Source organism: Dromaius novaehollandiae, chromosome 5 (genome assembly GCF_036370855.1).
Source record: "Dromaius novaehollandiae isolate bDroNov1 chromosome 5, bDroNov1.hap1, whole genome shotgun sequence".
Classification (NCBI taxonomy): Eukaryota; Metazoa; Chordata; class Aves; order Casuariiformes; family Dromaiidae; genus Dromaius; species Dromaius novaehollandiae.
The window spans coordinates 23,629,181-23,653,969 of record NC_088102.1 but is presented as its reverse complement, the minus strand read 5'-3'; the positions used below and the strand labels follow the sequence as shown (position 1 = coordinate 23,653,969).

The window sequence follows — 24,789 nt, the reverse complement described above, 5'->3', positions numbered from 1 at the left end:
GGTCCCCTGGCTGGACCAGACAAGATGGAATAAACCGAATGGTATGAACCTCTCATCTCCTGAGTTGGACCCAACTCACTGCGGAGAAGAAGAATCAGTAATACTTGAGCCCTGCAACTGGTTATAGTTTACCTAACTGGTGAGTAGAAGTGTTTAGTCCCCAGACAGAACTGTCAACCAAGCATGAAAGCTGCTTTTAAAAAACAAAGCCAGTTTATAGCTGGCTGAAGTTTTAATTTTATTTGCAGATAATTATTAGTAGAAAGGTCAGCTGTCCAACAGCCTGCTTGGCTGACACCAGTTCCAGGCTGGATGTGCAGTATATAAGTCTTGTAGTATCAGCACTTCTAGGAAGTTAGATATACTCTGTCAAGGATTTATTCTTGGAACACAAAACTCTTCCCAGAGCCAGTTCAAGACAGGCAAAGCAGAGGCTGACCAAAGGGCATGAATCCACAGGGCATAGTTCATGGTCCATCTTCCCTGCATTAGAGGATATGGAATCAGTTGTATCAGCCTGCGTAATGAAGGCTTTTCCAATTGCTGAGCCCACTTTCCCTGCTGCTGCTTCACACAGGGTATGCCCTATAGAGAGAAGGTATGAGGGGGAATGATAGCCAAAACTCAGTCTTTCCAGTCTAGAAAGTTTAAGCCTAGTCCACACTTGAATGGGTTGCTGCCAGGATGCATTTGCAACTTGAAAGATTTTGGTCTGGTACATCAGTAAGGACTCTGCCTTTTGTCAGAGTAGAGGACCAAGACAACAGTGCTGGTGGGACATTATAGAGTGATGATGCAACCTTTGCCTTGTAAAGCTGTGGGTGGTCCCAGGTGACACAACGTGAAAAGCTGCAGAACATTTTGATGATTGAATGTTGCAACCATCAGTCAGTGAAGTAAAACTGCTTTGTACTGTCATTTAGATAAGCTATTACTTCTCTCAAGGTATTGCACACTGTTGCTATGTGTTACTACATGTCACTGTAGCAAATGGCTAATGAGGACCTCTTGGTTCTTCGATCTGCTGGTATAGTGCTTTTTAGACCATTACCATGTGAAAGTCAAGTAAATAACAGTCACTGAATTTTACACCCACACAAGGGTTTAAAAGGCTTCCAACTTGGTTAGTTAGCTTTCTGTTCTACCTGCGCATTAAGCATCACTGATAATCAGCATCAAAAGGGTTTTAAAAAAAAGGCTTATATGGAGGGAGAAAGACAGAAGTGGTTTATCTATAAATTTCACCTCTAAGTAATTTTCAGAGAGGTGACCAAATATAGCTTAATCTCACATGCTCCTGAGTTTGGGGAGGTGTCAAGTCACGCAGTCCTGCCATGGAAAATTGAGACAGGCAGGATCATTCTGCTAATGCAGTCAAGCATGAGGAGCCTTTCATAAGGCATCAGCTTGTGACAGTCTTATGTGAGGTAGGAGCACTTCAATAAACTAGAGGTTTAAATTGTTCCTGTTGATATAGCTATGTTAGAGCAAGTAGAGAAATCTCAGATGCATCTTTTTCAGGCAGATTGGGGATGTTGGGCTTGCTTGGGCTCCCTAGACTCAGCCTTCCCTTGTTTTTTCACCACATCTTTTTACAATGCAAATTGGTTTAAAAAAAACTGAGACTCTCAAATACTTTCTATATATTCTGTACAGAAGCACTGTACTACAGAGCTTGTAGAAGAAAACTGTTTGAAGGCAAACTGAGATTATCAGAAAATTCTATTCTAAGGCAGTGCCTTGGATGAGAATACCAAAAGGTTTTGGGTGAGGTCATATCGGGATAAATACTTGGTCCAAATCTTTTACCTTTTTTATTATAATAGAATTCTTCATTGCAATTTCAGTTGAATTCTGAGATGGATTGTAGATGTGATGTTACAGGGCAAACCCCCTTCCCCTGCCACACACCACAGTGGATGGAAAAGATGCACTCTCAAAAATACTTTTGAATGCTCTTCCCTCTTGTGTAGTTTTCATTCATTTAAGGCTGGTAACACTCTGAGGGTTCTTGTTCTTTGTGTAGGCTTAGACACTGCTTAATATTATAGCAGTATACATATAATGCTGTATAGACAAATTTGTTGCCTCAGGGAGACAGCTCAGACAAAGAGGAAGCTGGTTTGGGGAATAAGATCATACAAAAGATGGAGCCATAGAAAAGATACTGTCAGAGCAGGTGATACTTTAGAAGTATAGAGGCAGTGGATTTTTTGTGCATCTTTTTTCTTTATTTTCCTTTGAGAAGCTGGTGTTCCTGCTTTCTTCACAATTTTTTTCATATCATAAACTGAACTTACGAAGAGATGATGTGCTAATATTATTTTTGAGTCAAGTGAGAACTACTCAGGTGTGTTTCAAGAAACCAAACCTTTTTTCCAGGTTGGTTTGCTTATTTATTTGAAAATGTGAATGAAGTGGGGAGAGAGTTCACTTGCTATTGGCTTTATTGTTACCTACCCTTGAATACAGAGTAATATCTCATTTACACTAATTTAACTATAATCCTGATTAGAGCAACAGCACCAGGAGGCATTGTAACTTGTAGTTAAGAAATTTAGTAATATACACAAGCTTACCACAAGGCTGAAATTCTGTTGTTTTGATACAGTTTGAGAGAAGCAATGAGAGCTGCACGTTGTTGCTTAGTAATTCCTGGTTGTATAGTTTTCAGGTACAGTCCTATAGAGCAGAAAAGAGCATAGGGCAATTTATTATATGTTAAGTTCCTTGTGTCAGATGAGCTTGTAGTAGAGCTTTTTTGGCGAACATGGGCAGAGGTATTTAGGTGTGTTTGTATACCTGTTCTTTGTTCTGCCTTTCTGGCCTTTGCAGAAAGATGCAGCAGCTCTTGCCAGCTTCTGCCTTTGAGTCATGCCTACAAGAGGCAGTGTGGGCCTTCTCTTCCCAGAGAGCACTTGAAGTGAGAATGAGTCACTGATACTGTTTCCTTGGAGACTTCTGTCCTCCAAAATCTGAGGTGTGGAGGTTATTCAAAGATCAGTGTGCTTCATACTTGTTCTGACTCCTTTTCTTCCTGACAGACCCCATCTATATGTTGCATTGGTCTGTTCCTAAGGTAAATCTGACTTATGACAGAAAACAGGAATTTCCAATTACTTTAAAAGGGCAAGTATTTCATATTTGCTTTGTTGTGAAGGTTGCTCAAGGGTGTTTTTGTGCAAAATTACCCTCTGAGGGTTTTTTGCCATCACACTCAGTCTTCCCTCAAGACTAGTCTGTCAGAAGCTGATGGAGCTTAGGATGAATCTGGATCATGAAGTCTTGAAGTGACTTTTGTCAGCTGGTTACTCTTGCAGCTGCATGATCAATGCTTGATCTCTCCTTCCTTCCCTGATCTCCTCATTCCTCATGAGGGTTTGAGTTCACTGGCATCTATGGGTTATCAGGAATGCAGAACTGGTCAGAATTAAAGGGAGGGGGAAAAACCCCAAAGTTTGCTTTTAGGTCACCAGACTTGCTATGTTGGAAACAAAAACAGAACAGGAAACATTGGTTTCAGTTTTAACATGAAAAATCCCAAATATAAAGGCCTTCTCCTTTCTGTGTTGAAGATTTTGCAGGATTGTTCTGCAGTGCCTCTGGTGCATAGGAAACCTTCCCCTAAGGCTCAAGAAAAGAGGGACCTGGTTTCTTTGTTATGCAGATGATGGAGAGAGAGTTGTTTTCTGTTGCTGAAACCCAGCGCACTATAGGGATTTGAATTTTTTCATTCAAGTGTGCTTTGACTGTAGTCCCCAAATCCCTCTTCAAAAGTGTGAAGTCAATGTAAATGTTACTGAGATTATGAAACCCCCCAGTGCTAGTGACTAGGTGAGACTTCTGCACTGATTATCAGTGTTACCAGGCAGTAGCTGTATCAATTCATGTCAACCTTTTCTTTGTAAAAGCTGTTTTTGTTGCAGTCCTGAGACTCTGCCCCAGAAGATCTCCATCTGTAGCTGTGCAGCATTCTCTCTACCTGAGCTACAGGTTCTTGGCTTTTGGCTCCAGGCCCTGCATAGACATTGTTTTATGGATCTAGCTATGTCTGTGGAAGAAGCTACTAACCTCAGCTGTGCTTCATTGCTCCCAGTATTTCTGCTGCTCTTTCTAAGGTCAAATAGCATGGTAAAGAACACCACCTAGGATTTCTTTAGCTCTTGTGGAAAAAAAGCTCGCATGTAGACAGTATGGAGACAGTAGGCAGCACAGGTAGACACAGCTGAATCCCCATGGTCATGTCAGGCAGAGCTTGGATATCCTCTTCTCTAAAGACTATCAGCCTAAGGAGACAGGATCCACTTTGGAGCTTAGCTTCACTCTATCAGTTTCCTTTAGAGTAGTTTCTGAAAGTGCGCTCTCACTTGCTTCAGGTAAAATCATCCAGGTGTTAACTCAGACCACAGTCCAAGTTGACCTAAATGATTTTGTCTGAACAAATGAAGGAGGTGTTGAAGGGCTCTGCTGGGAGATCTGTAGAGGTTTTTTGCACAAAGAAAAACCTGGGCCACATTCTCATGGTAACCATCCACTTCTACAGTGGCATAGCTGTATCTAGCAGAGAGCAGCTGTTTGACCTTCTAGCTTTTCCAGAGAATATTTTTTTCTTTCTAACCAAGTCACTTGGAATCAGTTAGCCTTGTTCTAAACTTGAATCGAATGCTTAACTACAGCAACAGGTGCTACTCAATTTAAGTTCTTGAACAGTGGTGTGTGAAGACCCACTCTATCATGTTTCTTTTAGTTTCAGTGGGGCAAACATCTTGATGTTTGCAAGGGCATTTTGGTTCAGGCCTCTGTTTAGTGAACTTGAGACATAACAGAGAAATCTTACTCCTTAATTCTGCTTTGAAGCACAGACAGATAAGCTGCAATGCCAGATCTCATTTTACCCAGAGTTTGTCACTGAACAACTCAGCATCCCTGAATTACTCACAGCCCAGAGTACCTGCCAGTGTCAAGACCAGTAATCATCAGCCAATCAAGAAAGAAATCTGTGCTGCTGCTGGTGACTTTATACTGAGAGGAAAGCCTGAGTCTGAGAAATAAGATGTTCCTGGTACATAGTGCTCAGAACAATTCAACAAAAACATAAAATATCAGGGTGGCCTTCCAGGTATTCAGATTCCTCCATTTATCTCATTGAAGAAAAAAACTTACTTAGCTCTGCTAAATTTTGATTTCAGTTTTACTATTATAATAGCAAAATAATTTTGCTACTGGTGTTAGGGTCCATCTAGCTTTGTGTCCATTTGACAAAAGCTAACTTTTGGTCCCAGTATCATCCCTGTGATGATACTACTGTGATGAATCTACTTGCAAAACTTAAGCTACTCCTAAGGATCATAGTCTGGGTCATCTTCAAGACTTGGTGCACTGCTGTTAACTTAGACCATCTTAAAGAGGCCATTGTTATTTAGCTGTAGATTTTCATTTCTTTATTAGGTGTGTAGTGGCTTGTCAGGAAACTAAAATAATGGACAATTTAAATGTGTGACATTCTTGAAAAAGTATTTGCCCCCTAAAGAAAAATGACTTGTTAAAAATAGTTTGAAATCAAGATTTAGTCATTAAATTGTGGAACAGGAGAAGGAGAGAAATCCTACGAAAATATGAATTCTGAGCATAGCAACCAGTCTTTCTCTGGGTTTATAATGCATGAATAGTACTTGCACTAAGTAGGGAAGGTAAAACAATATTTTTGAATGCTGTATCCCTTAAAGAAGCTATAAGAAGACAGAGTAGGGTTTTCCAAGGGAACAGGAGCTCTCTTGAGTAGTTACAGGTTTGTAAGAGCTGTAGTTTGGTGATGTAGGTAGCATGTGGTGATATCTGTTGGTTGTGATGCAGAGGCTTGGGTTTATTTCATTCCCAAATGGTCCTGGTCTCTTTAGGCTGTCGATGTGATTCCTCCTGTCCGTACAAATTTTGTCTGTGGCTGCAGGGATTCAGTTGTGTGCACCATCTCTGTAAAAAGAATGAGCTCTGTGTGCTGTTTTCCCACTAGGATTAAGGAAGCCCCACAGGGTGTTCTTTACCACATCAGCATTCCTGGTACTCCTCAGGTCAGCTAAAGTCTTGTCTTTTCAGTGCAGACAGGAACAGGGAAAGCCATGCTCTTGGGAGCCTCTGGGTTAGTAAGAGGGCCTGAAAGACTGTGACAGTCAGGACACAGGTCTGTTGTTGAGACTGCTCTAATCTGCACTGGAAACTGGCTATTTTTGTTTTCCCTTTTTGTTTCTGTACTTCTCAGAGGCCTAAGCGGGGGAGGGGTTTGTCACCCTTAAGCTAGTGATCACTTTGCAGATAATTCCTCTGACAAAGTAAAATACTTTGTAATGCAAGTAGAGGGAACAGGAATCAACCTTTTAGAACATTGTCAGAAAATAGAACTAGAAGTAGATTAGAGAATGAAACAACTGTTCCCTGCACACCTTTTGTAAGGGAGAAGGAGTTTTTGTTCTGATGGTGTCTATAATGGATGTGGGCCCAACTCAGCACAGCCCTGGGAATAGCTTTAGTTTCAGCTCTTCTGTTGGTCCATCTACTATCCCTTGCCACAGCACTGGATCCCTTTGCAGTCTTTCTAGGTCTGTTCTAGGAACAAGAATATGGCAAAGGGATGGTGAGTAACAAGGCAAAATATTTTCTAATTCTCTGTTAAATTAATGCCACAACAGTTTGATAATGGAAGAGTCTAAAGTGTCTGCTTTCTATAAGCAGAACTGAGGGCCAAATCTATGCAAGGGTCTGTGACAAAAATGAGGTACTGTTTGCTGAATGCTTTGTAAGCAGCTGTGAAGTTTATTAATGTGCTACTGCTGCATTCAGATTAATGAGAGGCTGAAGGCTGTTGTGATGGTGTTAATGAAGGGTGTCACCTACAGCTACAGCAGATACACTGTGCAGTGTTATCGTAGTGAGATATGGTAAGAAGGCATCTTCTGTTAGAAAGCATTGTCACTAGAATCCAAGCACTCGCGGCTCCTGCAGAATCTGCTGATACTTATGTCAGTACTCGTAAACTGTGCTTTATGGGTTGAGTATTTCTTGTGTTACCTGTTGATTTCTCATGCATGAATGAAGATGTTTTATCTGCTAATACAGGAGAGTTCTGGAAAGGACAGGTTCTGACTGAGTTCAAAGAAGGAGTAAAACTAAGCAAAATACCTTGTTTTGAATTCAGGGAAATAAAATGGACACTGCTAAGACTGAAAGTACATTGAGAATGTGCTTAAGGATATAGGACCAGAGAACGTGGGGCTTACTGCATTGATTCCTTGGCACTTGAAGCGTCTCCGTATCTATTCTGCACTGTGTAGAGAGGTCAGGGTCTCAACTGGATTGCTCAGAAAAAATGTAAATGGTACTGCATTTCTCATAGGGGATTGGGAGATGAAAAGTCTTCAAGACAGTGTTGTCTGGCATACAGTGATATGGGTGAAGTAACTTGTTGTTCTGCTTAAACTTTATTCCAGAATCAAGAGAATGGATCAAAGTAGCTAGTTGTTTTCTTAACATGTTTACAAGTAGTAAGATTAACAGAATGGGAACTATGGGGTATGGTGGTGAATATGTTCACGTGTATCTCTGGAGTGGTACTTTTTTTAGTGATCATAAACTCCTCTTTCATATATAATGTTTAAAAATCTGCTCTTACCACTAAATCTAGCCTGTGGCTTGATGTTTTTAGCTGTATTCTGTTACTTTTAAATGCATGGTCTGTGTTCTGTACTTTGGGAGAAAATTGTGGTGGTGATGGCTGTCAGAAGTAGCAGTCTGTGCTAAGGTAGCCTCCTTATGGACTGTGTAATACTGTCCACAGTCCTTCTGACTTATCTAAAATTAACTCAGTGAATTACACAGCAGATTCTCTCTACTGATTATAAAGGGAGTTGAAACAATTAGCTTGGATATAATGTTTAAAGGGCAAAGTCTAAAGACTAGATAAATGAATGCTATCCTAACTGCCATCTATCTATTCATGCCTCACTTTTGCATTTATGCTACACTCAGTATTGAAGCCAGTAGGATGCATCCTGAGACCTGTAAGGTTTATATGAGGAAATAACATTTGCCTGATTACAGGCCATTATGCACTTCAGTTGTGTTTCCTCATCCTGGTGTAAAATTAAGTTTTAGGTCAATCATAGAAATCATAATGCAGTAGAGCTGGGAGAGATCTTAAGGTGAAATATAGGCTACCCCCTGCTTCAATGCAGAACTGACACTACTGTGGTTATACCTGACAGATTTTTTGTCATTAAGTGCACAGAGCAGGCTGGACCTTTGTTCTGCTATAAGTTCGTGGATCCAATATCATCTGATAAGGCAGACTTCTGAGACTCTAAATTACAAAGCAGTTGCAAGTAAATAAAATAGTAAATATTAAATTCATATTAAGTATGAACAATAAACAGAATACTTCTGGCTCTGTGCTATTCATGCTGATTTTAAAATTTGTAAGTAGGAGGACAGAGGAACAACTTAGGAGCAGGAACACCTACTAAATAGTTTTTTGAAGGAAAAGGGCTCCTGTGAGCTCATAGTAAGGTAACGAGCTCAAGGATTTTACTGCCTATACTATGTGGAAAGAGGATGCAGTGAGGCAGATGATGGCAGAAGATCTTCTGTCTTCTCCTTTATCTCTGCATGCATGGAAAGTTGACTTCTGAACCAGTGAATCTCATGAGTTGTGGATGCTGGGAGGAATCCAAAACCCATATCAGCTAGAAAAATGTGATTGAAAAAAATGTTTTCCTTGAGTTCTGCATCCTGATTTCCAACTGTTGGAATTGGCAGTGTAGCTAGAGGGTGAATTAATTATATGTAGCTTTATGGCAATAAATCAGTGGATTTGAACAGAAGAGTTGGATGTCTGGGAGCATTTCAATTTGTGGTGCATGGTGTCTGAAATTCACTTCAGACTCGGGGTTCTACTCTACCTAATATACTACCTTTCTATTTCCAGTTTTCTTAAGATATGGCTGAAATGAGACCCTGTTCTTATACTAACAGTAGTTTTCTTTTTCCTTGGTATGTGTAACAATGCAGGAAGATAGGGTAAAACAAAAGAATATCTAGTCTTTCCTGCTGATCCTGTGTGACTAGTCATGTCACTTTTCTGTTCCTCAGTTTTTCCAGCTATAAAGTTGTCCTAATTGTGTTTAACAACCTGATGTGATTATATGAGTGTGGCTCATAATAGTAGTACAGAAAGGTTAAATACAGTTTATTAATAGAACTTCTGACCATCAGTAAAGGGGAAATTGTGCTAGATATACTGGGATGGTGATATGAATGGGACATATTTTCAGGACTGCTTCATGGTTGTTCACTGCGTTATACCTGAAGTCTGATCTATTTGCCAACTGAATTTTTTAAAAGGAAAAAAACAAAGAACACCACCAAAATCAGCTGATGAATTAACCATAAGGCATTCTGTTGCACTTTCCATGTAGTGGAAAGTTCATGTAACCAACATTGAGACAAACTCAGAGCAACTGGAGGAAAAAATGTAGTTCAGGGCAGACCTAGTACCTGAATGGAGACTGGGAGTTTGTTTCTATCCCTTTTTTTTTTTTGCTGTTGCAGTTGAATAAAAGCATCTGTCAGAGACTTTGGACTTGTGTCATTTTCTAACAGTAGTGACCGAGCCATCTCAACAGGTGATGACAGTAAGAATCACTGGAGAAGTGAGTAACATAATCTGACAGGTAGGCCCTCTGCAGAGATGCATCTTTTTTTGGAAGAGCTGACTGCATTAGTCCCAAAATATGAAGAGTAAAATATTCCAGGAGTGAGAATACAAAACAGGCCAAACAGTTGTCAAGAAAAAAAGCTTAGTATGTAGGAGACTGGACTCAAATACCGTGTGGCGTTACTTTTAATTGCTTTTATAAGAAGCATTTTTAATCTGCTGGTAAACATTTGGAAAGCTCAGTCTAGTAGAGTTCTGTGTGTGGTTATTTTTATTTATATTGCATAGAACAAAACCATTTATTGGTTGACTAGATGTTAATTAAAATTGGGAAGTGGTGGAGAAACTTTTATGAGGAGAGAAAAGTATATATGGATAGGTTAGTTTTCTGAATGAGTTTTTGTTTTGTTTCTCAAGTTTCTTTATAATAGCTACATTTGCCTTTAGGGGTTTACAGTGTAGTGTATGTAATTATGAGATTTTTGGAGTATGATAAATACAGCATTCCAACAGTTTAAAAAAAAAAAAAAAAAGACAACCACAAGATTTATATTACATCTGTCTGCTTTGCATTAACCCTGACCTTGATTCTGAATCTTGGAATAACTAGGGCATACAAAAGTCATTGTACTGATGATACATAGGTAAACTAGCATAACCATATGTTTGATCTGATGACCAAAGATGGTGCATCTTGTTCTATTTTTTTTTATTATGCTCTATGGAATCATTGTAGAAGTTTGACTTGTACTTCATAAACCCTGTTAGGACACATGCACAGAATTGGAATATATCACCAGGATCAGCAAATAGTCCTTTGCAATTCTATAATAGACACTTACTCTGTAAAGCTCTAGGGAGCAATTCTGCCTCAAGCCAATACACTTCACAACAGCTTACAATCAACTGTAGATCCAGAGGAGACCAGAAGTTGTAACCATAATGTGCTACCAGTCTGTGTCCTGTGTTATCAGAGAAATATGAATGATACCACCCATGGTTATGGTTCCTTCCTCATAATATCAAAGAAAGCTGACCACTCCACTTTTACAAGAACTATTAAAAATCTTCATTTCTTACTAAATATTCTTTAAAGTCTTTAAAGATGTTCTTAATGAGGTCTGGTTTTTGCTCCTGTCTCGGTGTTCTTGGAATGACTTGACTGAAACACTCCCTACACCCTTCCAACAGTTTTACTGATTAGAGTACCTTTCAGCTAGCCTTTTTCACAGTCCCTATATCCAGCTTGTGTCATACTGTGTGAGCTTTACATTTTGTTTGCTTTGTGTGCTCCCTGTTACATTTGTGTATCATGTGTTTGCTGTGCAGCTGCATGGGCTATATGGAAAAAGACCACCTTGTCTCTGATCCTGCATAGCAGATAATTGACTCTGTGTTCTGACAAGGTATATCTGGTGTGTGTGGTCATGGTGAAGGAAGCTGTGATGCTGCATACCAGCAGCTCTGGGTGAATTGCTCTCCTTGGGATCCTTAGAGAAGGCACACACTTCTGCATAATGCTTTGGTCTTGCTGCCATAGCATGACTGCATGCACAAATTCGTTCTAGGTATATTATCCAGGGTGCGAGGGAAAGTCTTCCATGCAAAGAACAAAGTAGGTTGAGAAGTCTGAAGAGCCCTGTGAATCAGCTCATATCTGCTGTCTGATTTTTGTCTCTTTAATGTCCAAGGCTGAGGGAGGAGTTTTTTGTGAGTGTAAACGTTTATCCTCTTGGATTTTCCTTGCAGGCATGAAAGCTGTGTCACAGGGCTGCCTTTTGCAAACAGTTTTTCCTCTACTAGCTCCTTTTTCTATTTTTTGGGGTTGTCATCTTGGGCTGATTCTTATTTCTTGAGGGAGTACATGGTGTTTGAACACAAAGATATGGTGCATGCACATATTTAACCAGAGGACATGGCTCTGGAAAGGGACAAACTTTTTTTAAACCTTTGGAAGACAAAATGCGATAGAAATGTTGGGATGGGAAAAATATTCCTATTAGTTTTATTTCATGGTGTCTGCATCGCCACTTCTGGAGCCAGTATTAATTGGTGGATATTGTTCTGTGCATTTTAATAGGGTGAATACTCTGCTATGTTGAACTTGTAGATATCATAAAACCTAATGATACTTTAAAAAAAAACCAAAAGCCTCAACTGCCAACAACCTCATTATATACCAAGCCAAGTGAATGAACAAACACGTGCATAGAATAAACAGGCAGGATTAATGCCTAGAAATGCACTGGCATTCAGAACAAAGTGAAATACAATTCAAACACAAAGTTGCTGAAGTTCTTGGAACATACTTTAAAAATACAAAGCCAAGAGAATGTATAGTTAAAAGGTAAAAAGCAAGCTAAAACCACCAGATATTTCTGGAAAACAACATTCTACTCTCCTATGCTAACATTAAACACTGATTATTAATCTGAGAATTTATACTCTTGGAATGTGTACAGCGAAGACATGTTTGTAAGAGCAGTGAGCATTTAGTCTCCTTTCTCCTTTACTGCATTTCACTTCCATTTGTAAATGTGCATGCACTGTCACCATTAGTTTTGGCCTCTTCTGTACCAAGGATGACTGGTACTCAATGAAGAATATTCCTACAAACTTGGTGGGATTTGTATTTATGACCAGAGGTGGGCCAAATTCTCTGATTTGTGAAACCTGTCCCAGGGTGGGTGCAAGCATTGTGGTCCTACAGGTCACTGAGAACTGGCAGCTGCTGCCTCTCATGGGAGCAAGATGTATTGATCTGTGGCAGCTTCTTTGGCCTGTGGCTGCTGCCTTCCATCAAACTCCTGCTCTCTACTCAGCCTGGAACTGGGAGGAAGCCAGCAGCCTGGAGCTGGAGCCTTTCCCAGAGACTGCAAATCCAGGTGATTAGCAACATTTGCCTCCAAGCAAGAGGCAGGGTTGTATCAGTCAACACTCCATGAAGTCCACAGGATCTTTGCAAGAGTATAAGATCACCTTATGGTGTGTATGGGAGGCAACACTTCTTGCTGAATTTCTGCACCTATTCTGAGCATGTTACTCTATTAGTTTCTTGAAATGTTTGCTTTTTCCTTTGACCCACGGGATAATGTGCAGAGGCCAGTGTATTTCCACTGATGAGAAGAGGTCTGAGTAGCATTAGAAATTAAGCTGAGTAACCAACTGAGAAGAGCTTAAAGCCAAAGCCATGACTAGCATGAGACAGATCTAGTAAGGGCACATTGCAGGACTGTATGCTATCTGGTCTTCAGGATAGCCTGCTGACTCCTCTTTGGTAACTTAGCAATGATGATGTTCTTATGTTGCTATGCTGAGTTTCAGGATTATAGTAATCTTGTTCTGCTGGGAAAATGTGAAAGGACAAAATCAAACTAAAGGAAATATGGTAGCATGAGACTAATGCCCTGTTTATTTTCTGATTTTCTACTCTTCCCTGATTTCACCTGTGCTTTTTTTTTTTTTTTTTTTGCTTGAGCCTATCTTGGGGGGGGGGGGGGTCCAGCTCTCATCAGAAAAATTGTGGCACAGACAGAACTTCAGAGTGATCTGAGGGAGGATTGGAACTAGTTTCATTTCATTATTGATTAGATACGGTTCAGGCAAGAAGCAGTTCCTCAGCATGGATTATTTGTGTCTGGGAGGAAGGGAGCAGCAAGTAAAAAGCAACACATTGAGAAAACTGTCATCTATGCTCAGCAGAACTCCAGTTCCTGGCCATGCAACCTGATAGCTTTGGTTATATAGATATGTGGGAAGCTAAGTCTGTCAGCTCATGCGCTGACGCCGACTCTTCAAAGGTTCTACAAAGCAAAAGAGAACAGCAATGCTTTTTTTAAAGCCTTGTTTCAGGTCAGAATCTGTTTCAGCATCTCCTGTTGTTTAAATATACAGCATCCCCTCTCATGAGATGCACAGTATACCTGACCAGGTATTCAGATTCTGTATTTTGGTACTTCCAGAATCTCCCTGGTGCACACTAATAAAGGTGGAAACTGTTCCTGAGAGAGGTGTTAGGCAGTTAAAGAACTGGTCTTACTACAGTGGGATTTCATTTACAGCTACCTCTGCAACTTCTCTTGTGAGTTTGGATGATTTCCTCAGTCTTTTGGCACTTCAGTTTCCATTTATAAAATGAGCATGGCTAATTCTGTCTGGGAAAAGCTGGTGGACTGATAAAGATATTGAGAATATTGTGGCATTAACTGAGCTCCAAGCATGATGCAAAACAGCTTTTCCTCATTTTCCGCCTACCTTATGTTTTTAAATTTTAAGATTTTTTTTTTTTAGGGCTTTTCTCTTACTATAAAAATACTTAATACAGTGGACCTCCAGCTTGATTGAGTTCCCTAGAGATTATTGTAATACAAATAAGGCTGCAACAAGGTTAATAACAATAACAAATAAAATAACATTAAAAAAATAAATAAAATAACAATAATAAGGTTAATATGCTGCAAGGAAAGTAGAGGAAGATCTGAAAAGCTGGCCCTTTGTTTATTTGTAATATGATCCATCTGTTCAGCTTCCCCATGCACACTTGAAATCTGACAGCCCATTTCTTTCTGCTATCTCCAAGTCTGCTGCTTTCCCAGTGCAGTTGGTCAGAGTTTGTCACTGACTGCTGGAGCAGCAGCAACAAGATCTCTCTGGGCATGGGGAGAGGAGTGTGTGGGACCAGAGTCTGTATCCTAGAAAAGGGATACATCTGTTTGTGTAAGCCTTTAGGGGTAGCTGGTCTCTGGTGATCCCCTCGCATTCCTCTGTACCTCTTTTTCATCTGAGCCCCAGGGGAGAGGTTCTTTCGCAGGCCATTCCTTCAGAGAAGGAACTTCAACTGCCAGCCCTTAACACACCAGCAGGAGATTTGCTGGTGTGAAATGCATGCAGAACGCAGCAGGCATTACAAAATATTGCACAAATCTGCATGAGACAGGCATACCCAGATTCCCTCTAGTTCTCAGTTCCTCAGTCATCTCTCCTTGCTCCTGGCTTGTTTTGTTTCGGGGTAACACAATGTTGTTTACTTATTTTATTGCATTATTTACACTTTCAGATCTTATTTTGGAGGAATTGCTGTTGATGCCTGAATTTAATTAGTGTAGCACTTGGTAACAGCTTAATAATAAAAAAGAAAAATTACAAGCCATTCATTCCTCCTTGAGAAATATTAAGATTTATTAGTGGTGTCTCCAAAATTAATTACTTTAAAACTGATACTTTTCAGAATTAAACTGGGAAAGTTAGGTTTGTTTATTTTTAAGGTGTAATTATACTGAATAAAGTTTGTACTTTAAACAGTCTCATTCAGAGATGTGCTTCCGTTATGTACTATGACACATTTATTGATAAGCAGTCTCTAAAAGAAACCCCTGTACCCTTTTGTGGAATCATATGAATGCCTGTGAAAGGTGAATTATGTTACCAGAATGGTTGCAAACAAAAAGGTAAAAGGAAGGACAAATTTATTCTTATAATAAAACTTCTGTAAAAAATATGGAATGGTGATAATTCATTCTGTGCTATAAAGAAATTAATTCTTGCTGTAACAATAGAAATTACAGTAATCTTGTTTTGCTGGGAAAATCTGGAAGGACAGGTTTGTTTTTATTCAAATATTTTAAAACTCTTGAACTATGTGGCTTTACTCAGATTTGCTACTGAGTACTGCCTGATTGTACCTTTTTTAGAGCCCTACCTAGCTTCTGACTCTGTCCAGTTTCACTGCTGTCTTTGTGAAATGTTGAGACTAGTTTTTAAAATATTTGCAAAACTTTCTTCAAACATTCATCTTATTTCTTCCCTCCATGCCTTCCATTTAATTTTGAAAACAAGAGGTAACATACATTTCTTCCTTTTCCTCTCTTACTGATCCTTTTTATTTTATTTATTTTTTTGCTAGTGGAAGGGAACAACTTGAATAGTTTCTTGCTTGTTTATTTTCTTCCTTAGCATTTCAAAACTTCAGCCTCTGGAAAGCTATAGTGTCAAAAAGGAGTATGGAAAAGTGAAAGTAATGAAATAAAATCTGGACATTGCAAATTGAATGCAACAGGTTGAACAAATAGAAGCACAAGAAAAATGGGGGAGGGGAGGAAGGCTACTGCCTTGAAATTTTGAAACACATCTTGTTTTTAGTAGTGAGTGGGACAAGAATTTTTTTTTTTTTTTTTTTTTTTGAGGATATGAGACTAGGGAATTTTTCACACAAAGACTTGTTTCCCCCCCCCCCCCCCAAATTTGAGTCCATGTTTTTTTAGCCTCATTAGAGCACTCTTAAGCCAAACAGGGGAGAAAGCCCCAAAGTCTTTGTTTCTACTGTAGCTTAATATACAGGAATTGCTGACCTATTTGAAGAAGCCAGCAAACTGGCAAGTCTCCTGGGCAGAGGGGAGAGAGTTGTAACCATGGGAAGCAACAGCAGGTGGTTGTGGAGAGGCTTCCTGTGCTTGCTTTGAGATCCTATTTTTGTTTGGTTTGTCATTCAGTCCAGCTATGGTGCATGGGGTAATGGACTCTGGTTAGTCATTTGCCATTAGATTCAGCCACTTACCCACATCCATCTGACACAGATATCAAAAACTGGGATAGCAATGCATCTTGCAGATTTCTGGGTGCTGTTGGTGACAGCCAGGACCAACTTTCTCCTCTTGTTTCTGTCTCAGAGCATGATTCAGTGTTGCAGAACCTGCTGTAGAAGGACAAGGATATACTGTCCACTGTCTGCTTTGGTTCCCCTGTCTTGCTGTAGGTATTCTAGCTCCTTTGGCTTTTTTATCAATGATATGCAGGCAGCTGGCTGCCTACCCATTCTGGGTGTCTAGTGAATAGGGACAGTTTCAGGACCTAGTAGAAATTATGAACATGGAATAGTGTGGTGATGAGAACAGGTTACATGGACAGGACAATTCCCAGGATATGAAATGAGACATGGCATCATCCAATGCCCTAGCTCTACTAAATATTATCAACTTTTCATCCTGTGTCATTTTTGTCAAAAGGAGTTTAACTGCTTTCCTGTGACATGATTTTACAGGAAGCTTCCACTTCTGAGCACTGTTGTCACAGGAACAAATTCTGGACCATCAAGCTTCTGAATGCATGATAAATCCTCTTCCAGCATATGAATCTGCGTGGGGAGGCCTCTTGAGGACAACAGTCTAATGACACTATTGCAAACAAAGATGCAAGAACAGAAAGACCAGCTTACCCTTAATATGGTAAAATGAACCAAGTTAAGTCTCAATACTCCTATCCTCCACTGGACAAAAAGGGAGAGGCTTGGATTTCCCTAGTGTTGAAGCTGTTGTCTTTGTGGGCTGAACCTGTGTATAAATTTCAATAGCTTCTCAGGCAACCGTGATCAAATCCCCCGAAGCTATCTAATACCCAGAGAATGATGGTACTGTGAGGTGTTTCTTACAGAGGAGCTGAGGGTGGAGGTATGGAGCATTGCAAGCTGGCATATCTGGCTTATCACCAGACTTAGGTTCAGGGATCGGAGCAACTGAAAATGCTGACAGAACGTAATTAGTGTAGTTTTAACACAAGGCAGATTTTGACCTCAGTCATGTGTTCACATCTAATGATGTCTGCATCTTAATTGTTGTGCCCCCAAACTAGAAGTCTACTCTGATTAGTTGGAAGAATAGTCAAAAAATTAAGTAACATTCTGGAGTCTGTTACCACTGCTGTATACACAGATGCTGTTCCTGTCCTGCTGTACATCTTCCCCAGCATCATTCATTATGTAGTGTAATTTTTTCACAATTTGTCAATTACTCCTGTTAACAAATAGTTTATCAGCACATTAACCTGTGTTAATAGAGTCTTGGCTATTAAATGCTGGAGATGACCAATTTCTTAGGCTTTATGGACTTCGGTAATCACTGTAACCACATATACAATTTTCTGGATTGAAAGAATGGAGAGGACTTCCAGAAACCTGGTTGTGGGAAGTGTCTGACAGTACTTGCTGCAGGCCTGGCCAGGTGGCATTATTCTTTAGTCAAAGTTCTCCTCATTCACTAGGCCTTTTTGAATATTGTAAAGCACTGAAAATGCTGGAGAAAAATGTATTATTGTCAGGCCCATGGAAGAGACTGATCTGGCAGCTCTAAGGACTGACTTATTTTTTTTAAAAAAAAATAAATAAATTACAGATGCACAGGTCTTCTCAAGATCAATCCAGGCAGAGTACGGACAACTGGAATGCTAGTTTGTTACTTTGAGCCTTTTTCTGAAACTTTTGTGACACTGCTTTCAGGTCTGATTTGTGGAGACTAATTCTGAGAGTCAGAATTCAGCCCCTCTAGCCTGCTTAATGCTATACTGAGCAAGGTATCTATGCTGAGACCGCCAACAAAGGTGCCAGCTCTGATGCTCGTGCCTGCAGTGCAGATGCTTGCTCACTAGGAAAGGGATTTGTTATGTTTAGATTTCCAAATGGCCATTCTATAATGAGAAGTTTTATCTCAGTCTATATGGTATTGGAACTAATAATTCAGGAGTAGAAGGCTATATTTGATAGCATATTTGATGTGATATTTGAAAACATTTCAGGATTCCTGAATGACTGCCAAGAGGCGATGCTTGCTGAAAAGCAGCAAGATACTGAAACAGAGACAAAGAGCTACTTGCCTAAATACCACACAGTTGTACATATTGGTATGTCTAAGCAGACTGTTTTTCCTTGGTTTCCCTATTGCTCTGTTCATTCTGAAGTGGACGATGAGGGATAACGTCTGTGAGGATGCGGGCCTGATGTATGCTTTGTGGCGTAGAGAACAAGGAACTGTGAGCCAGGAGAATTCAAACCTCCAGCGAGTGCTGAAGTGATGGACAAAGAGTGGCAATAAAAATCAGTGCCCAAGGAACATACTAGCTGTAAACCCTGCTTTCAATGGTGTGCACTTGCCTACTTGGGAGAGTGCCTCATGCCAGATATATGCTGCTTGATACAGCCTGTATGCAAGATTAGGGAGACATCTTTATAAGGGAGGAGGAATGAAGGACGAAGTCTGTGCTTTACCCTTTACTATCCATTGCTAAGCCGCAGATATGCCTAGTAGGAAAAATCGGGTCCAATGCTTCGTGATGCAATGAAAATGGGGACTGTGAGTGTGGCATAGAGTGAGATCAATAGTCAAAGCTAGTTCAAGTCATGCTGTTGCTTCTGCAGAAGTGGTGAGCAAAGTGTATGTGATCTCTTTCTCAGTACTCCAGAAAGAAAACTCAAATCCATTCCTACCTAGTTGGAGTAGCAGTAGTAGTAGGAGGTGATCTGTGGGGTTCATATTAATAATGTTTCCCTTAACTCCAAAGGTTCCCCCTGCCCCCCCGCTGTGCTGTTGAAGAGGCAAGAGATTATGCGGATAGTTTAGAAACTAGCATTCTTGTGAATATAAAAATCATCCTACAGATGAAGATGCTGAACTTCACTTGTCAGGACAAGGGCAGTTAGATGTTCTCCATCACAGACTACACTGTGCGATTTGACTTGCTTGAGTGCTGTGGCAAGGTTTTGGTCTGCTGATTGCACTGGGTGAAGGTAAGGACTGCTAGTATCTTACCTCCACATTGTCCATTTAAGTGCTTGTGGTGGAGAGTAGAATTAGGCTGTGTGGGTTTTTTTTGTGTGTGTGGGGGTCGAGTGCCCAAGTGACTTTAGATAACAAGCTCAGGGATTTAGTCTCCCTAATCATTCATATGCCTTTGAAACTCCCAGAGGTATCCCTGTGCCATGGATTTCAAAGAGGCTGGAGTGACTGCGTGGTCATTAGCATTTCCTGAGTGGGCGACGTTACATCCACCTGTGTTGCTTTGGATGGTACTTAGCAACTGTTTCTCTCTGCATGGGGCCAATTGCCTTGTTAAACTTAATCTCACTGAAATAAAAATGCCACCTCATTAATACTAAGCCTGACCTTCTTGATAATTATCATTCTTAGCAAAGGGTTAAGTGTCATGCTGTTTTACTTTTATAGCTGGCTATAGTTTTTGTTGCTGGACTCATTAGCACTAACTGCCTTTGAAAACGCCTTTCAATTAATATAATTTTCACATATTCCTTCATCCTGCAATTATGTTGGAAAGGATTTTGATCAGAAATCATGTGATGGGAATTGTGGAATCAGGAGCCACCAAATAACTCAACACACCTTTTTTTCCCAGCAGAGAGTTTTATTAACTTTCATTCAGATTAAATTAGTCCTTCAACTAGGTAAGAATTTTAATTTAGTTATGTACAGCAGAATCACCATTTAATAACGACCTTAGTAGGTGTGGAATATGAAATACATGGGCACTCTTTCAAGACTTAGGCAAGCCACAGGTGCAACTGATGCTGGATGAAATTGCTTAGGAATTGAGATGACAATGGAAGATAAATTTTGAAAGAATCTTCAGGGATTTTGGGACCTCGATTTGTACATATTTGGACCTAGACAATTCTACCACATGCACAGAATGCGAAGTGCCTTCAATACCAGTGTTGTGGGTGGTATTCTGTCAGAAGTTTGGTCTGGTACAGCTGTTGTAACTGCTGACCCTGTGCTTCCTGTGTTAAGCTCAGCTTTCTTGCTTTTTGCTTTTTTTCCCTTGAGGTTTGCAATCTCTATTTCTCTCCTGCACGTTATTTCTCCTGGACACACAGGGTTTCCTCACTGCTAAGGTGAGTGGGCTTGCTACTGCTCACAGAAGCAAGAGTGCGCTCCCATGCTGGCTGAGGTTACTTATCACCTGCCCGCTCTGCCCGGGGTGGGGGGCGATGTGGGGTGCTGCACTGCACCTCACTTTCTCTCAGCACTGAGGAGCCTTATTTCCAAGGAAATTCTTACAGAGCTCCTTGGGGAGCTGCAGTATTTCCCCTCTCACAGACTGTGAGACGTGCCGAGCTGCCCTAACAGAAAGGGATTTGTAATAGTCCAGACCTAGTGGCTTGCTTTCACAGGGAAAATGGGCAAGAATTCAATGCAGCTGTTTATAGTGGCCATCAGAGGGACTTCTCTGGCAGTTATGCTAGTTTGGAGTGTAACTCAGTCCAGTTAATATGCCAGAAAACAGATAAAGATTTTGCGAGCCCTCTTTCCAAATCACTGGAGTTAGCAGATAATCATCAGTCTCTACAGTAGGTGGTGTGTAGCATTAAGTCTTTTAGCAGGGAGGGACCTGAACTGCTCAACTGCCTGTCATAGCCCCTCAACTACAGAGATGCTCTTTAATTTACAAGGCAGAGGCTGTTCTCTGAAAGTGGATGAATCTGTCTTCTACCTAAAATTCAAGTTTCATGTTTCTGTGGCATTTCATGGAGAGATCTGTACTGCTTTGGATTCTGGTGGCTCTAATCAAGAACACAGCAAATACAGCCTTGATTCCAGTTTAGTCCTTTCCCTACTTACACTCGAGAATATCTTTTAGTAAGAGAAACATGAGCATAAATACAAATATCTATTTTTCTGTAAACAGAACTCTTTTATACAGTAATTCGTTATTAATTCTCTGGAGTAAACCAGTACTGTGCTATCATCCTGTTTAAGATTTTGATCAAAGGTGCAGCATCCAGTCTGATCCTACACTGTGTTAAGGTTTTGATTTCCTGGGATTCTTCTTTTTAATTACCATTTAAAGAGCTACTGACAACACCCTTCTTATATGACAACAGGATTCTGATACAAGCAGTGAGATCAGTAGTCAAGGCATCAAGAACAGGCTGGATGTGAGATCCCCTACCTGGAGCTGATGCTATGTGAATTGGTAAGCTGCGGAGAAGTTGGCAGAGAGGAATGAGGGAGAACACCCAAATTAGGGCTAGGAGCAAGTGCTTAGGCCTTTGAAGTCCAGAATATATCACAGAATGTTTATCATACTGTTATTAGCTCTGTCTTAAACCTAGGTGGTTTTTCTGGCCTTCTTCCTAATTTCTTGTTGTTCAAGAACCCCAGTGCTTTAATAGTTAAATTTCTTTTCTTATTCCTGTGCCAACTGTATGTTTTGCTAGTTCATATGTACTAATTTTTATGTTCTGTAGCTTACCTAATTTTCCTCCTCTTTATGGTAACAGAGCAATTGCACTCTTGATCAGCGTGCATTTTGCTTGGACAAACAGTTGCCTTTTGTAAAATAACTTTCTTTCCGTTCAGGAGCACTTTTTGTCTCTGTTCTAATTTAAATTATTTTTTCTTGAACATGAATGAGTAGAATTGCTTTGTTCTGATATCGCTTTGTACAATAGCATTATACAATTCCATTATGTTTCACTGGAAATACTTTACCTTGTGCATATCCTGGAGCTGAGTTTGTCATGCTCAAAGTTACATTTCTTGGTACCTACAGTGATGAGCTAATAGTCCCAGACTTCTGTTCTTTATATCACTTCTAAGTGATGATTCTCTATTTCATAGCAGAATCCTAGTTCTGGTACAGAACTAGTGTGCCTGAAAGTACAGCTGTGCTATGAAACACAATTTTTTTCAATGCTTTTGACAGTCATCAGCAATAAGGGCTTCCTGAAAGACTTTGTTGACAATGCATCTCTGTTTTCTGTCACCAGAAACATCATTAGTATTTTTTCTTCTCCTTGCATCCTGTTTATTTAAAAAAAAAAAATTATAACTTCTGTAAAACCATAATCACCAACAGTTCTCTTTCACAGTATTGTTAACTGCTACTTTAGTCATCTTGCAGTTTGGAACTACACCCCATCTCCTTCATCCTAAATAATATTTCCTATCTGGGACCATATTGAATACTTTTCTGAATCCCAATGGATTAGATCTTCCCAAATTTCCATAGAAAATCAGTTACCATAATAAGTAACAATACTAGATCGTCCTTCAGTATATTTTATATATGCACTAGTAATCATTTTTTCATATTTTTTGTGATTGAGGTCAAGCCTTGTAGTTGCCAAGATCACTTTGCCTCTTCTTTTTAAGTAATTGCACCACATTTCTGATTCCTTGCTTGTATGCTTCTACCTCTGATTTGACTATGTACCACTTCCTGTTTCTTTACTGCTGTTTGTCTTTTCTGAACAGCACAAACTGTTCAGTGCAGTGTCTAGTCATGCTTACCATGCATTTGTTTTTCTTATGTTTACAATAAATTAGTTTAATGTCCTGCAGCAGGACTTAGTTTTTCCTTCGAGTTGTTTGCTTTGTTCTTTGCAATGAATACCAACAGCTGGCAGGCTCTGACTTGGTTCTGTATTGTGGAAGTGTTGTCAGACCCTAATTGTATCACTTGCCTGACTGCTGCTCCCATCTGGCATCCTTCTGGGCTGTGCTCATCTCTGTGCAAAAATCCATTGGACTAATTAGGGACCCAGACCTTCAACTGATCCTCTGCAAAGCCTTTCTTCTCTGCATGATTGGTTGAAATGAATACAGTATTCGGTGAATCTCTCACCTTTTATGTTTGAAAGTTTCTGAAGTAAATCGGCTTTTCTCATTCCTTCATGGCTAGTTTCTGTAATTCCTGTGTGGAAGCTTATTCACAGTCAGTTGGTTCATATATGCTGAACTCAGAATTCCAGCTGACTCATTTGAGATGCGGGTGACTTTATTTCTATAGCTTAAGTTAGTAGCAGATACTGAGTTTTAGTGTGAATACTAGTGATGGGAAATTGTAACTTTAATTTGAAGCGTTTTGTGATACTGATTAGAAATTAGGTGTTTTCATGACGCGCTCTGTCAGGAGCCTAGTTCATGGCAGTGCTTCTGAAGGATAAACACAGGTGAAAGGAATTAATGTAAAAGTCCAAACAGTGTGTTTGGATGATCTCTCTTGGTTTTTTGCCTACTTGTAATTAAGATATCAGTGCTGAATACCAACTAAAATCTGCTCTTGGCTTATGTTTCATACTATCAAAAACTTCTATCAAGTAATTTATGATGGGGGACATGGCAAAGGAGGGGGAAAAAAACAACAAAAAAAAGAAAAGCTTCTCTCTTTGGAGTAACATATGATAATCTTTGGCCAAACAAGCCTGCACAAAAACTACCAATCCCTGTCTGCTCCAGAAATACAGGACTGCTGACAAAACCCACCATCTTTGGCTTAGAAACATAGGATGCTGCTTAGTAAGATAAAGATTGATGATAATGGAAAGGGTGGTTATATGCATTCCTTCCTTTACCCTCTATATGTAGCAAAGATGTTGCAAGTACATAGAAGAGGCCAACAGTATGGAGTCTTTTATCATTTATGTCTGACAGAACACTGCATTTCTTTGCAGAAAGCCTTTGGGCTTTTCAAACAATAAACCAAATTCTGTAGTTGTTTCTCTCTATTCATTTCAGTGAGGCCAGTGATGACATCTTTAAGTCATCGGATTACTTTACCTGAAGTGCAGCAAGCACGGAACTGCTGTTTAGCACGCAGTGCAGCGTTGTTCAATATTCTGCCTATGCCCAAGTCTGCTCTTAAGCCTCCCGTTTCATTGCTCTTATTAATGTCATCTCAGTTCTTGGCATTGTCATTTTTTAATCTAAGATCTGAAATTGTAGGGACCAGAATTGAAATGAGATGAACTCTATTAGCTGCTTAAAAAAATAAACTTGGCAATGCGCTACAGTGACTAGAATTTTTAAGAAAATGGGACAGAAGGGACCTTCCTCTCTGCTATTCATGTCCCTTTCAATCACTTAATAATCATACTTGTCTTCATGGGAACTGCAGAGCTAGCTCCATGGACTAGGGATGCTGCTATGTCCCTAGTGTTGTTTAGGAGAACAGATATAGAGAAATATCCCTCCCTCTTACCAACGCCTAATCAATAGCCAAACTTGTGCTTCAGTGTTCAAAAACCTGCGAAACCTGGGTTGTATGCTCAGCTACCTCCAAACTCATCTTCAGCTCAACCTGCTAATCTGCGTTAGTCCACCGAATCACAGTCCATGATCGTCTTGTTTCCCACAGTCCTTTTTAGCTAGAACTTTTTGGTCAAAATGAGAGCAAATGTTCAAGTTGTTGGTAAGACTCATGTCTCTGTGGTATTATAGGGACTTTAGACTGGTTAATGAGTTGCACTCATGTTGTAGTTTATTCTGCTTCCGAGAGGGAGAAGATAAGTGCAAATGCTATAC

The 24,789-nt window shown here is 40.0% G+C and overlaps 1 long non-coding RNA gene across 1 annotated transcript in view; it reads left to right on the top strand.

Moving 5' to 3' along the window:
• The window catches only part of LOC112989905 (uncharacterized), a 308,655-nt gene that overhangs the window by 67,586 nt on the left and 216,280 nt on the right, over positions 1-24,789 (top strand). The window lies entirely within an intron of this gene.